This window comes from Euprymna scolopes, chromosome 18 (genome assembly GCF_053919585.1).
Source record: "Euprymna scolopes isolate OS-2025 chromosome 18, ASM5391958v1, whole genome shotgun sequence".
NCBI lineage: Eukaryota > Metazoa > Mollusca > Cephalopoda > Sepiida > Sepiolidae > Euprymna > Euprymna scolopes.
This window is the reverse complement of record NC_136499.1, coordinates 33759111-33774524: the sequence shown is the minus strand read 5'-3', so window position 1 is coordinate 33774524 and position 15414 is coordinate 33759111. Positions and strand designations below refer to the sequence as shown.

Sequence of the window (15414 nt, the reverse complement as noted above, 5' to 3'; positions counted from 1 at the left end):
AGAATGTTGACTTTTAATGATATATTGGGGTAATCCGGTCCGCTACGAACGATTATCGCCTTTAGATTTGTCGCTGACAAGTAGTTCGAAAGTTACAACATAATTCAATATTCCATGTTTTCCTGTAGTAATTTTGTCTGACAACCATATTGTTTTAACTGGTAACAGCTAAGAGAAACTACTTATCGACGATAAATTTAAAGGTAATATTCGTTCGTAGTGGGTCGGATTACCCCTATGTATCAAAGTCAATATTCTAAAGTTAGGGCTTCTGTTGGACAACCAGCACACATTGACCTTTTATTTCTTTTCACATACTGGAATCTAACGGAACCGGAAGTACTGTATTGGTAAAAATGAAATGAGTGGAGTTAAACTGAAACGAATCGAGGACGTTCGTCATTCCCGAAAGCAATTTTAATAATTTTAAGAAACTTTATTTAAAACTTGACAGCACTTAATTATCCAATTTGTTTTTTATTCCGAAGTGCTAAAGTAAGTCGTGTGTATGTGTTCGTAAACATACATCGACAGTTTCTGTGACAATAATGGAATCGAACTTTAAGTAAACTAGTATTCAAATCCAGGGTTTGATTTCCCTATTGCACCAGAAACCACCGGTACGAATGGTTAATCCACGTAATTGTGGATATTGTAAATAAGGGCGGTGTGACACGCCGGTGTGTGTATAAAAGATGCGCTTATTCGTGGATGTTACTTTTGTTTTTTCAACACCGTGCTAACACATACGTTAATGCATTTAAGATTTCAATGTTTGTGTGTGTTTTTTTTTTTGTGTACATAGGACATTAAACAAAATACTGAAACAATTTCACCCTTAATCTAAACTATTTAAAATATTCCGACAGTTCGGAATAGAGGCCTTGCACGCATCATCAAACACTTCATCATTTCCTTAAATGCTGAATCAATACATCTCGAGCGTGATTATCGAAAACTAAATTTCAAATTTTTATTTTTTACATTCAAGATTGTCATTGTAAATGATTAAATAAATGGACCCTATTTTGCTCGAAATCACTCTAGGATGTTCCCTCTCCAACCAACTACCCACGCACTTAAACTTCAGAATGATATCCGGTTCTGTTGTGGAATAGGGGTTCTTAAAATACCCTACTTGTTTCCCTTGCTTTTCACGCATTTTTTTCAAAACAGCAGGAGTAAATGACTTCTGTACTACATCGCCTTTTTCCCCCACTCACAATCTTTGCGAGGAAAATATGAATTCTTATATACTCTCTTCAGACTTTCAAATCTTAATTGTACAACTAGTATAGGAGAAGGAAAACTCCGAAATAAGACCAGTTTTTCTTAGCATTGTTTCCAATGGTCCTGATTTATTTATTTATTTTTTTATTATTGAGCGCAAACAATGCTAATTCGGGAGAGGTGTGATTGCTTCACTATAGCCTCCCCCTGCAGATATCTTTATAGTGGGTGTCCATTGTCTTTTGTGACTGAAAGGAGTCTTATTGATTGTTGATCTTACATTTTACTTTTTTGTTTCCCAAATATAAATGTAGTCAATATGCGATACAGGACCAACTAAAGACTTTTTTTTTTTTTTTTTTTTTTGAACGAATATCACATTTAAAATTGTTGCCGACAAATAGTTTCCATAATATTAAGACTTATCCAATGTATTCCCTATTGTTTTCACAGATGTTCATGTTATTTGCGCGCGCATCGTACTTTAGCTCGTCGGCGAAATTTTGAATGTGAGAACCAAATACCTTTTAAACATCAACTTTTTAAAATTAAGTCTTTACCTAGTCCTCTAGCGCACATGACAAAAAAAAAAATGTGTACAGGTTGATAAAAGTTTTATTTTTTAAAATATAAGGAACCATTTTTAGTTAAAATCTCAAGACGGACAAAGTAATTAACAAATCTTGTAAATGATGCATTTCGTTTCAGCTTCCTTCAGTTCTCTAGTTCGATGTTTACATAAATGCGAGTCACGTGACCCTCGAAGACTCGGTTTAAGCAAACTTGGGGTCCCAATTTATTTCTTAGCATGTAGGGAATACACAGTGTTCATGGATATAACGTTGAAGAAAATCGATTTCTAATTCACAGTAATAAACTAACAGTACGTACCGGATTTTATTTTTTTATGCTATTGAATTTTTCATTGCAATAAATATTCGATTCATAAAAAAAATATTGATTAAATTCTTGTAGTCGCGAGGAAACGCATATACACGTGAAGTTATACTTTTAATAATATGCATATTAATATAGTAATTAATACAAATGTCTTGTTTTCATCGCTGGAATATTAAGAAGGCGGGTGTTTAATAAATCCGTTTAAAAGAGCCTCCGTAGTAGCAGCAGCAGCGCTTTTTTAGTACGACGACCAATTACCCATATGTGCTATCCTTCGCATAATAATAATGATAATAATAAAAGAATGCTCTTCTTTAACATGTGATCTTAAATTTCACTTACGGCGTTTTAGTCTTTATTATTTTAAGAAAAAAGAAAAGGATATACTTAATTAATTGTACAATATACACGTTTCAATAAAAGCTGATTTTATCTAGTTTTTATTTAAATACTATCAACCACATTTACGTCACATTATATATATGCCCACAAAAGTCACAATCTCGTATCTACTTGCTTCCTCGCCTCTGTGTGTGGCTCGATGCCTTGCCTCACCAATTGAGCTCTTGTTAGATCGTATCGGGGGAAGATGAGTTTGAAAAAAAAAAAAAAAAGTCGAAACTAGCTTGTCTGTATCTTTCCAATTAGTATATTTTTTTGTTTCTAATGTATTCTTCGAATCTAATGTTATGGTTTATTACATTTTGACTTAATAAGCAAAAGATGGAGATACTGACAGGATAAATAAATAAATAAATAAAAGACAGAACCAGGGGTAGGAGAAAACATGTGATGAACATGGTAGACAGAAACCTAGTAAGAGATGTCACTTGGTAAGCTAATTGCAAATTACGGCTGATTAGAACAGTTGAATTTTTATTTCAGACATAACTAAATCCCAAAACTGAGGAATATTTAGACATGTATATTATGTGAGATATATATATATATAAAGTGTTAAGAAAAACAAGCGAGGATTAGTTTTAGTGTAATAGATTTTCAACAATGAAAAAACGAGATCTTTTGTTTTAAGCAATAATCTCGTAGTTTGATAATTTTTTTTTTCCAAAGTAGTCATAAATAGTCGAAACAAACTGAAACTCTGGGCGTCCGTTTCTTACAAATACTCAATTATATTTTATTTTAGTTTTATTAGTTTAAACAAAAATGAAGTTTTGTGTATTTAGAGCTTATTAGCAGCTTTTCTTGATAATATTTGTATTTATTTTTACTTAATTTAGTTGAAGACGCCCCCCCCTTTTTTTTTCTGTATTAATAAAGTTAAGTCCTCTTCCTGGGCAACGCAGGCAGGGTAGATATAACTTTTATGTATTTCATCTGTTTTCAATATGAATCAGAATTAAGACCAGAAACATAAATGACCAGGTTAAGAGTGGTCATATTTTTTCTTTACATTTTGTTGTGTTAAGTTTTATTTTCGGGACAAATAACAGAAATTCTTTTTTCTTTTTTTTTCCTACATACAAACACGTGACGTGCAAACATAAGTCAATTTTCTAATTTTATTTAAACATTTTTTTTTTTCACGATTCTTAACGTTCTTTTTTGAACAGGTATTGTCTTTTTTTTAAATTTTTTTTTTAAGAAAATAACAAATAGATTAACTACCGTATAACACATTATCCCCGTATTTAATTAAGATCTCATCTTTACTACGACATTGAATGATGTGTGACTAAGGCTACACAAATCTAGAACATGTTCTACATCCCCCCCCGTTCGTGTTACTGTTCGTAAACAAAAAAAATCTAATGATTTTTAAACCCTGTCGTTTCATATTAGAAGTGTGTGTGTGTGTGTGTGTGTGTGTGTGTGTGTGTGTCCACATTAGCTATACGTGCCCCGTGCCCCGGGGTTTTTACTTTCATTTTGTTTCACTTTTTTCTTTTCAACTATGTCGTCCGAATAGGTTAGCTATGTATAAGCACCTACCATACGTTTAATATGGTTTTATTTTTGTTCGATCAATAATCTGTTCCTATATAAATGCCAACTTTATTTGTGTTAAGTTTATCAGTTTATTTTAGTTAAGTGTGCAGTTTTAGAAAAAAAAAATGGGGTGGGGGTGGGGGACGTCTATTCACTTTTTTTTCTCTTTAGCTCTTAATTATCATTAAATGACTTTTCTATCTCAATGATTTCGATTTAACAATTTCCTGTTTTTCTTCCAATTATCACACACAATCTCTGTCGTTTTTTTTTTTTTGTTTTGTTTTTTTGTTTTGTTTTTTTGTTCTTTTTGTTTAAACACTTGGAACGAAAACGAAAAGAAAAACGAGCATGGAAATTATTGTAGAAAATGAATGAAATTTTAACGTTTTTTTCTTTCTTTCTAACTTTACGGTTGATTTAAATCTCTGCACTTGTATTATGTGCATGTTTTTTTTCTTGCTCGTTTATAGCTTTTATAGATACATCATTAACTGTTATAGAGATAGCAATACATTAGACAAGTATTCTAGATGTATGCCGCCCTCTTTATCTATCTCTCCCATTATATATATATATATATATATATATATATATATATGTGATGATGGGACGATTCTAAAATTTTTCTCAATTCCGATACAATTTCTGATTCTTTTAAAATTAATCAATATTTGAGGTTTGTTTGTTATTTTATTTTATTTTTTTTTTTTGTAAATTTTCAAATTTCCCCGTAATTTCCGCGTATATTTTTCTCAAATGTTTTCCTTGTAATTGCTTGAAATTGTAATACAGCAAAATATTTATTTTGATTTTAAAACAAAGCCAGATTGTAACAGTTCGTTGTAAATGTACAAGATGCTACTTAACTGTTTTCATAAACAGTTGAAAATAGTCGATGATTGATTGGTAGACAAAATGAGAAAACGATGTAAGAATAAAATATTAACAATGCCCCTACTGTTGTTATGAACGAATTTCTAAATAAGGTTACTATTTAGAAAACCATTTTTAACACGAGGGGCTGGGCTTTCACTATTCTGTGCCTTCTCTCTATGAATGAAGTTTAAATTTTATTTTAATTACAAACATTTGGGTTATTAAATTGATTTGTTTTGCTGTAAACAAAAACCAGATGCAAATAATAGTAAAATAATAATAATGACAAATTTTTAGATTAACACTTTCAGCTAAATCCCCATTCCAAAAAGAAATATTACTTTTATAGGTGACTAGCGAGGGGTACCCGGCGTTGCCCGGGTGTTTGGAGGTGTGTGGGGGGGGGGTTAAAAAAAAGTAAGTATGAGGATCGAACTCGAACCGTTAAGGCAAAGTTGTAAATTAAAGTGTGAAAAAAAAAAAAAAAAAAAAAGAAAAACGTGCGACGTTAACCATTGCCCCACCGCGAGATGCTAACGGAAACACGTTTGAATTTATTTAATTACTTGGATTTAGCAGGTGCCCGTTTTAATGAGTTAATGAGGTCAAGTTTGACTGCGGGATAGTATTCATTTACTGCTGAACGCTGTTTTTCCCCTTCCCCAAGATGTTATAGGAAAAAGATTAACCCACATGCGGTGAGCGACAAATATTGAATATTTATCTTCCCAAAATCGAGCAAATTAAATAGACAGGCAAGCTTCGTAAACTGTGAGATATTACGATTTATATTTGATATAAAAAGTTGTGAAGTGAGCGACCGCTTCTCTGAAAAGTCTTTTGTTGACATACAGAAAAAGCAAACATGCATACATTTTCGCTTTTATATATATATAGATTACATGTAAAATCCTTAAAAAAAACTTGACGGAAAGAAAAGCAATCATTTTAGTATTTAGAGTGGGATATCAGTTTCAAATATACATTTAATGTAAAATGATCGGTAATTCTTTTTTTGGCATGCAAGGACGCCAGATTTTAATCTGCCATTTCGGTTTGTCAAAAAGTACACCAGATTTCATTCTGTCATAGAACAAATTTCTACAGAAAAAAATTATTTGTACATTTTTATCTAGCAAATAAATATAAAATTACATATGGAAAATCCCATTTATTTCTTAAATTCAACAACAGAGCTGAAGTCTGTGCTTCTACTAAAACAAAATTAACTATTTTGATGTCTGTATGGCGTACCAGGAAAATCATTTTTTTTCTAAAGAATAAAAATGAATAAAGTTTATTTTTACAAGAACCTTTATCCATTTATCTAGCCAATAAATATAAAATTATGTATGAAAAACCAAGTTTTGGATTTAAAAAAAATCAAACATATATTGTAATACACCTAAAAAAGAAACTCGATTCTCCATTTTTAGGTGATTACATGTAAACAGCTTGAAAAATTTAGTGGTAAAAATACATTAAGGCAGCAAACAATAAGTTTCGTATATAACTTTAAATGATCACATCTTGTTGATCAATGTTTTAAGGATATGTAACCAACTTTGTTTTAAATGTTGGGAATGTTAATTCTTTTGTTTTTTACATGGAAGTCACCACTTATCAAGGCCCAGAAGCCACTCGGGGATAAGGGTTATTGTGTGTACAGTAATCAATGGGATAATATCGTAGTAATAGTTAGTAATGGAGATTTGATAAAGTGTCATTACTTAGGGAGGCGGTTCATCAGGAATTTGTGTTGGACTTGAAGACATCCAAGTTGAAGTCGGGAGGGAAACAGGCAAGCGGCAGAGAGTTCCACAGGCGTGCAGTTCTAAGAAAGAAGCTTTGTTCATGGAATCTACGTTTTGATTTAGGCATGGATAAAGAGTGGGGAAAATTGTTGATGGTGGTTTCAGCTAGTCGGGTGTTTTTCGTGAAAGATTGGCGAAGGGGTATGAGAGAATGGAGCTCAGACGAGCACTTGCCATGGAAATAACGATAAAACAGAGACGGGCTCGCAACATGTCTTCTGTGGGAAGAGATAAGGGCATCCCCCACCAAATCACACTTTAGTATAAAATATGTGATTATTAAGTCATAAACTCATAAGTCATAAACGCTCCTTTCCTACTACAAACCTCAAGTCTGGGTGGTAATATAAAAAATAAAGCAACTACATGCGATTTTATGATTTTACTGATCAGACTTAGAATTAGTGGTAAAAATTACTTAACTGCTTAAAAAGAATGTACCGAAAATGGGATTATTTTACATTATATTTATATGCACAAGTGAATCCCCATTTTAAATTCTAAACGTTTCAATGTATTCACACGTAATCGCCTAAAAATGTAGAATCTCATGTTTGGGGGTATTTTAAATGCAAAAATTTTTTTTTTTTTTTTTTTAAGTTAAAATACTTCTAAATGTGTGCTCTTTATATATTCTATCCAAGTCTTTGATAAACTTGTAAGATTTTTATCTATATTTTTCACTTGTGCCAAAACCAAACAAAATATAAATAAACATGAACTATTTCAGGGGATGTGGTAATCAGGCAACATCATGGTCAAAGTAGCGACAAAAACAAAAAATCTCCAAGCATTTTAAATCTTTTGATATTAAAGTGTGAAGTCTCTAATAGACACCATAAGGCCGTTTATCAAATACGTGTGAAAAGTGTTTTAAAATCTTGAAGTTGAATAGGCAAGTGCTTTAGAATATTTATTTTTCTTACCATAAAAACTAATAAAAACAAATTATGCTTGAAGAATCAATGTTAATCTGGGAATTGAATACATTTTATTCTCGGGGGGGGGTGTTCTTCATCAAATATGCTTGGAATAACAATTGCCACAGTCGTTAAGGATTTCCAACCATTACTTTTGTAGTCATCCTGCTTATCCTCTTTTCAACTTGACACATTTCGACTCATTTCTTTTCAACCCTTTCTCCATTTGTCCATCATTTTCACTTCAGAAATCACCACAATGCCACATTTACTCTATGAACTATCCTGCTTAAAATATCCAAAACGCTTTTAATTGAATTTAATTTCGTGACTACCGGAGATCATATATATATATATATATATATATAAAGCTACTTTGGTTTAATATTAAAAAAAATATTTTAATATACAAACATTGTGTCCGAGTTGATTGCTATTTACTGTTGTCATGTTTCTTTATTTTTATCATAGGAAGGTTTCTACCTATAGTCTGGTCACTTGCTTCTATTAATTGGCAACCTGTACCAGCACAAGAGTTTATCAAAAAATTAGTTTGTTAATAAAAAACTTCAGCATCGTTGCATAAGTTGAATTTTTTAAAATAATAAACATGGTTTTCATATAAGATTTTATGTTCATTGGCTAGAGAAATATATAAAGATTTTTGTATAAATAAATTTTATTCATTTTTATTCATTAAAAAAATATTTTCTCGGTATGCAATACAGAGATTTATCAAAAAAGTTCATTTTGTTTTAGAAGCAAAACATCGATTTCAGCTCTTGTTGGATTTTTAAAAATGTTTTTTTTTTTTTTTTTTTTTTTTTTTTTCATACGTAATTTTATTTTTATTGGCTAGATATAAAGATTCTTGTAAAGATAAATTTTATCTATTTTTTATTCATTAGAAAAAATATATTTCAGGTATGCCACACAGATTAATCAAAAAAGTTAATTTTGTTTTAGAAGCAAAACATCAACTTCAGTTCCATTGTTGGATTTTAAAAAATAAACATGGTTTTTCATATGTACTTTTATGTTTATTTGCTAGATAAAAATGTAGAAATTTGTTTTTATGATGGAATAAAATTTGGCGCACCGGCATACATTTTGGCAAACCAAAATGGCGGATTGAAATCTGGCATGCTGGCATCTTAAAAATAATTACCTGACGATTGGTATGCAAAATAAGAAAACTGTGTAGGGGAGAATAGTTGATAAAGCCTGTCCCATGTCAAGAATGCGTTTCTACATAACATACTATTTAGAAAAGAATTCTTAACATTAGGAGGGATTTTTGTTAACTATTCTGTACCTTCCCTCTTTGAAAAATGTTCAATTTTTTTTTTTTTTCACAATTATACGCATTTGGTCAATTATTAGATTGATTTGTGTAACTGTACTACTACTACTACTACTACTACTAATAATAATAATAATAATAGGAACAGCAGCAAATATATTAATCCGTTTAGCTAAAATCCCCAAATGGGATTCTACATTTTTAAATAATTTTCATAGGAAAACTGTTTGGCACATAAAATAAACATAAAATAATACTAATTTCAGGCCCATTTCTTGCTTAAGCACTCAAAAATCGAAATACTCATACAACATAACATTTTCGATCAATTGTTAACATTTATTTATGTTTCTACCAACATTTTTTTAATTTTCAATTTTGAGCGGTTATCAGTGGTCGTTCTGCCAGGGCTATTGGGCAGTCATTTTAAAAATTCTGACTCAAAGAGAAGACACTAAGTTTGTTTTAAACCAAAAACACACTTTAAAAGAAGTTTAAACACAAATTTATTCAGGTATGCGGAACAGTTTTGCCTTTGGTAACATTTATTTGTTGCATATTTGTTTATCATTTTTCTTTTTCTCTTAATTACAGTAATAAATGTCCCAATCCCATTCTTCTTTTTGGGGAAGTTTAAATTTAGATGTAATTTCCTTTTTAATTAAGAAAATCTTCAGAATGTTTTCTTTTTATGCATTTTATCCAAGATTTTGTTAAACTCATTGGAGATTTTCATCTATATATTTAATTTGCGTCCAAAGAGAAACGCCATAAAACTTTAATTATTTCAGAAGCCGATGACAGGCACCGCTAATGTATAGCTGGCCCGAACAGAATTTTAAAGCTCTATCCAGTGCATTTAAAACCTTTTTAATAATCAAGCCAACTCTCTCGAAAAGACGCAAAAAGTTTACAAAGGGAAAAGGCAAGTTATCTGTCGATAAATGACTAATAAATAAAATAAATTAAACTCTGTGAATCAATATTAAATCTGTAAATGAGACTTATAATCCATTCTGTGGTCCTTCTCAGTCTTATGTTATAAATAACTTCTAATAAAAAGAAAAACAATTTGTGCTTGTTTCATTTTTTTATTGTCAAAAAAAAATTAAAAGAATCAGTTTGGAATCAGAAATCAGATTATAATTTTTCTGATTCCGATACCGCAAAAAGTTTTGATTTTTCCCGATTCTGATTAATCATCCCAACACACACGCATATATATATATATATATATATATATATATATATATATAATATATATATATATATATATGACAAAACAACTATATTCTGAGATGTTATTCATCTTACCGTTATTTCATTTTACTATTTATTTCAACATGTCAAAATGTCCACTTTTTACAGCATCTGTTTCGTAGCACAGAAACAATCATATAATTAACTTTGAATATTTTCCGCACTGACCCTTAAGAAAAATAGGAAAGATTACATAAATTTGAAGAATATTTGCATCGTGTGTAGATCCATGTTTGATTTAATAGGAAAGCTATTATATATTACAAACAAAAAACTGCTCTTTTGGATAACGCATCTTTTTTACTGAGAAGATATAATGGTGACCAGACATATACACTTGCTCTCAAAAATAATGACATGATATGACAACAGAATATATAGTATGAACCCTCCCTTTTAAAATAAGGAGGGGGTGTAGTCCTTGTGAAGATAGTCTAATGACAACAAAACATACTATATTACTTCCTCTCCCAAGGGAGGAGGTTATATATATCTGGAAGGATTAGTCTTACCCCCTTAAAAAAGTTGAGGTAATTCCTGGGAGGACTGCATTTTGGTAACTGATATTACCCATTAAAAGATGATTTAATAATAGATTAAATCGATTTTCTATTTATTTAAAAATGTTTACTCATAAAAACATTTTTTTTTTATAGTTCCTTGGCCTTTTTGTTTAAAGTACCTCTGTTCCTACATCCTTGCTGCTACTGCGCAATTTTGGTCCTAAGTGGAATTGCTTTGTCTCGTGTGGCATTTCCTAACGACATCACTGTCTTTGTATCATGAGTAACAAAAGTGCGTTCACATTACCAAACAATCAGTGGCTTAAATCAATCCCGCAAGTTAGTCAGCCTGTGGTTGGGCACCTGGACCAATGACATCACCCTTACAACTCTTTTATGCATGACAGATGGTCCAGTTCAGATCAGACCTCCAGCTGGAAGAATTGGTCAGAGGTTCAGTTAAACATGGAATCCTCGGTTAGACTTGACTTCAAAGGAGACTCTCCTTAAAAGGTGAAGCTGAGATGTGTCCGTCTTACATCTTTCCTCTCATCTTTTACGAACTAACCATACTTTCCCTGCCTGTAAACAGCCTAAAGATTTTCCAGCATTTTCTGTCGTTTGGAAGTAGCACTGGGTTCATAGGCAGGCCTGTATTTTATGTTGACATGGGAAGAAATTGAATTTCTTCAAGTCAAACTTTGACAGTGTCTTTCCCAACCTCATTTTCAACCATTCAGTCGATGGCCATCGTAGACTGAAAGGGCAAATCGCAGTTCTTCAGAAAGTGTTGAGCCACATTTGGAAAGCTTTTTCAGGTTCTCTAGTGAGAGGTGGCAACTGACAATCTGTTCATTGATTGGTTGGAGGAGGAGATCATCTCTAAATGCAGTTGCGTGCCGGAGATGAGTCATCTCAATAACTCCAAATTCTCTCTGACCAGGCAACTGGCTCCGAATACATTACCCATTAATGCCATACAACCGTTTCGGAATGGAAGACTCCTTAGTGAAGCACCTGGTCATGCTTTCTTATAATGCTGTGAACTCAACGGTATGTCAATAGGGTGATGGCTTGTAATCGATCTCTAACATTCTGTTGTTAGCCGTATCCTACATAATCAACATCTGCCCACCGTTGGACAAAGAAAAATTGTGGTTCTCTCCATCCTGGTCATATAAGTGAATGATGGTGTAGACATCGCATCTGAGCATTGAAGGCGTTAAATCTTTAAGCATCAGCTGAAGATCAAGATCAGATGTGATAGAAAAAGATTCTATTCTTCTATATTTGAAAAAAGATGGATGCAAGTAGTGAGCTTGTGCGTACAAAAAGGAGTCAAGTAAGAGTGTGTTTCCTGCCTGTGTATGCTGTACATGGTCCTAGTCTTATCAAACCCCAGCCTTTTAGGTAAGTTTAGTCTCTTAGCTAATCGAGTGAATACCCCCCCCCCTCCTGGTAATCAAAATACTCCATGATGCCTGCTCTCCACTTTCAATTTTTTGTTCTCAACCTCTCTCAAAATGCATTTATCTTGAAACCTATTTTCTAAACTCCTTTGTTTTCTTTTTCTCCCACTTAAGACTCACTTCTATTTAGAGATTGACCCTGCTCGTTTCTAATTCTGATAAACCGGAAAACAACGAATAGTCTATTATTTAGGAAGTTTTGAGTGTTATTAACCAAATCTTTTATTTTTCTTTTTTTCTTTTTTCTTACTCCCAATACTATTCCAATGAATTTTTGTACATTTAAATATAATTTTTAAAAATAAAATTTTCAACAAATTTGGGAATATCTTAAGTCGGAATTTTTCCTAGAGTAAATGTGGTATTGTGGTGATTCTAATTAAAGTAGGATAGACGTTTTTATCACTTTATACCAAGGATGACCAACAATCTCCCCTTTTTTTCCTTACACTTTTCATGGTCTTGTGACTAATTTGTTTAAAATGTAAGTGTTTATATTTTCTGCAAATATTGTAGTGTAGTATCAGTTCTCAGCATCCCATTGACCAAGATAGTGTGTGTGTTAACATAATTAGGATTAGTGGGGCAAAAAAATGTGTTCATTTATGTGCAACTGTGCAGCAATGCAGCATAGTTAAAAGGAAAGACAATAATTGTTACTAAACGCAAGAAAATTTACTTTTCTACTTATAATTTTCAGATATGTTTACTGATTTGTAAGATCTATGCATTTGTTAGCGTTATTTTTACTTGACCAAGTCAGCATGTTTTCCAAGGTAGATGACCATTTTGTCGGGTCTTTGCTCAAGAATTTCAGTCCATTTTATAAAGACGTTGGTTTGTCTAAGTAAAAGTTACAAGTGCAAAGATTATATATCTTATAATCGGCAAGTAATTAAACAGATGTGAGAATTATACAGATAATAAATAGAAAAGTTTTCTTGCGTTTGGTAACAGTTAATCGTTGTGTCTGTGTATATTTATTTATTTATTTATTTTTTTTTTTTTCACATTATTCTTATACTGCATAAATCGCTTCTTTCTCTCCCGTAGATATAAATAGAAATCTGGTCAGTTGACTCGTCTTGAGTTTCCATATTTGTGTGTAAAGAAACGGCGTCATCGTAGAATTTATTGCAAGCGTTTACTTTAAATTTAGATGTTTTATGTGGTTCCGTTTTTTATAATTGCAAATATACCTACTAAATGTATAGCCGATGCTCAAAATGTATAAACATTTTGACCCCCCCTCCCTTTACTTAAAAATTCACCAAAATATCAGGAAATTAACCAATTTTAATGAAATTTTCAGTATTTATCAAATAATAATCACGTGATATAAAGAACCCATTATTTTTATTTGAATATTAGTGGAAATGTATTTTGTTTAAACAAAAAATACCTTTACTAAAGTTATGGTTTTCATGAGTGAAAAAAAATTATTTTTGCTTTTTATGAAAATAAAGCATCGTAAATTGTAACAATAAAAAGAAAAATTATTTTTAAGGAACCCTTATCCTTGAGTGGCCTCTTGGCCTTGATAATGTGGTGATGCCTATGTAAAAAAAAAAGGAACATTACGAAAAAAAGCCCTGTATTAACGAAATTGATATAACTCGAAGAAAAATTAATTTCTCGAACTACCGATATTATCATTAAATTAAGCATTGTTTATTTAATATTTTCATATACACAAAAAAATATAATTGCAAGAAATATTGCATTTTTTTTTTTTTTTTTTTTTTAGATTACATGTTTCGCGTAATTTTTATACGTAAGATTTTAATATTTTCCTTGCTTGAATGAACGTGAAACTTTCGGTGTAACATAATTTTTATATAATCTTGAAAAATAAAAATTTAATTCTAAAGCAGGAACACAGAAAAATAATTAAATAATAATAAAAAATATATGGTAAAAACTATACAAACGTTCACGATATGAATGTACGGATGCACGGCGAGGGGAAAATTACTACCTGGCTCCCTAAAACTACCTGACATCATTTTCAGACAGCCTTTTGACTTTTTGAGCTTCCGTAGAATCCACACGTAGACTACGTCGTTTATTTTTGCTTAAGCGAAACTAGAATCTCTCGCTTTGGGGGAGGGGGGCTAATTAAACTATTTCTTTTGTACAAAGTGGTTTTTCTTCTTTTTTATTTAATTCAATATCCTAGGACTTTACTAATTATCTTTGAAATAGACCCAGGAAACTAATTATCTTTCAAAGGATTTTTACAATGAATTTATTTAACTTCAAAATTTAGCTGAATTTGTCAACTTCTGAATGTTGCCGTGAAAACATTTTTCATTATAAGTTTTATTTTTTATTTAGCTTTTTTCACGTTTACTAATATTTTTTTCCTTTGGGAAATTAACTTAAGGTTTTAATCTTTCAAATGCAATCAAAAAGTAGTCGGAAACCTACAAAAAATTATGATAAATCGGCTTTAAAAACTATGTCCCCTATATTTTTTTCCGCCATTATTGCCTGTACCTAATATCCACACTGTACAAATAAAATGGAGATCAAAAACAAAATGAAACGGAGATGATGAGGAGGAGAGGGGTTATGACGATAATTTAGATAGTAAGGTGACTTGTACTACTAGAAACAAATCGTCACGTGCGCTTACTCTGGACGCTGAAAGAGAGAGAGAGAGAGAGAGGGGAGGGGGGGGGGCTAAGATTTAAAACTGGAGCCTTATTTTACGTTGTAGTAGCAGTCGCCATCATCGTCGTCGTTTACGTTTGTTTCCGTTTATTCTGTTGTAAATCCGTACTCCTATTTCGTTCTGACTACACATTCACACTTGTGTATTTGTAGTTGAACAACACTGATGTCTATACTCGGTTTCGTTCAATCTTCAGCTGTCTCACGTTTCTTGGATGTTCTGGATTTTCTAGTACTACTCCATCACGTCCTTGGCATCACATTTGCAACCCCCCCCCCGTTCCTCTCCTGTGGTTAGCTGAATGGATACCGTCACTATACGCACTATTATACTGTTGTTGGGAAAGTTACGCACGTACTGCTCCCAACTTGTGTTCAGTTAATCGTATGCAATAATTCGTTTATTAAAACCTATCTTCCTCCGGGGTAGAGGAATAGAGATGTTTTATTTTTATTTATTTTTTTTACTTATTTAATTTAGTTTCTTTTTTTCTGTTTTAAATATAAATG

General features: G+C 31.7%; 1 protein-coding gene across 2 annotated transcripts in view; it reads left to right on the top strand.

Annotated features, from left to right (window-relative positions):
• The window catches only part of LOC145297581 (insulin-like peptide receptor), a 290500-nt gene that overhangs the window by 6147 nt on the left and 268939 nt on the right, over positions 1-15414 (top strand). The window lies entirely within an intron of this gene.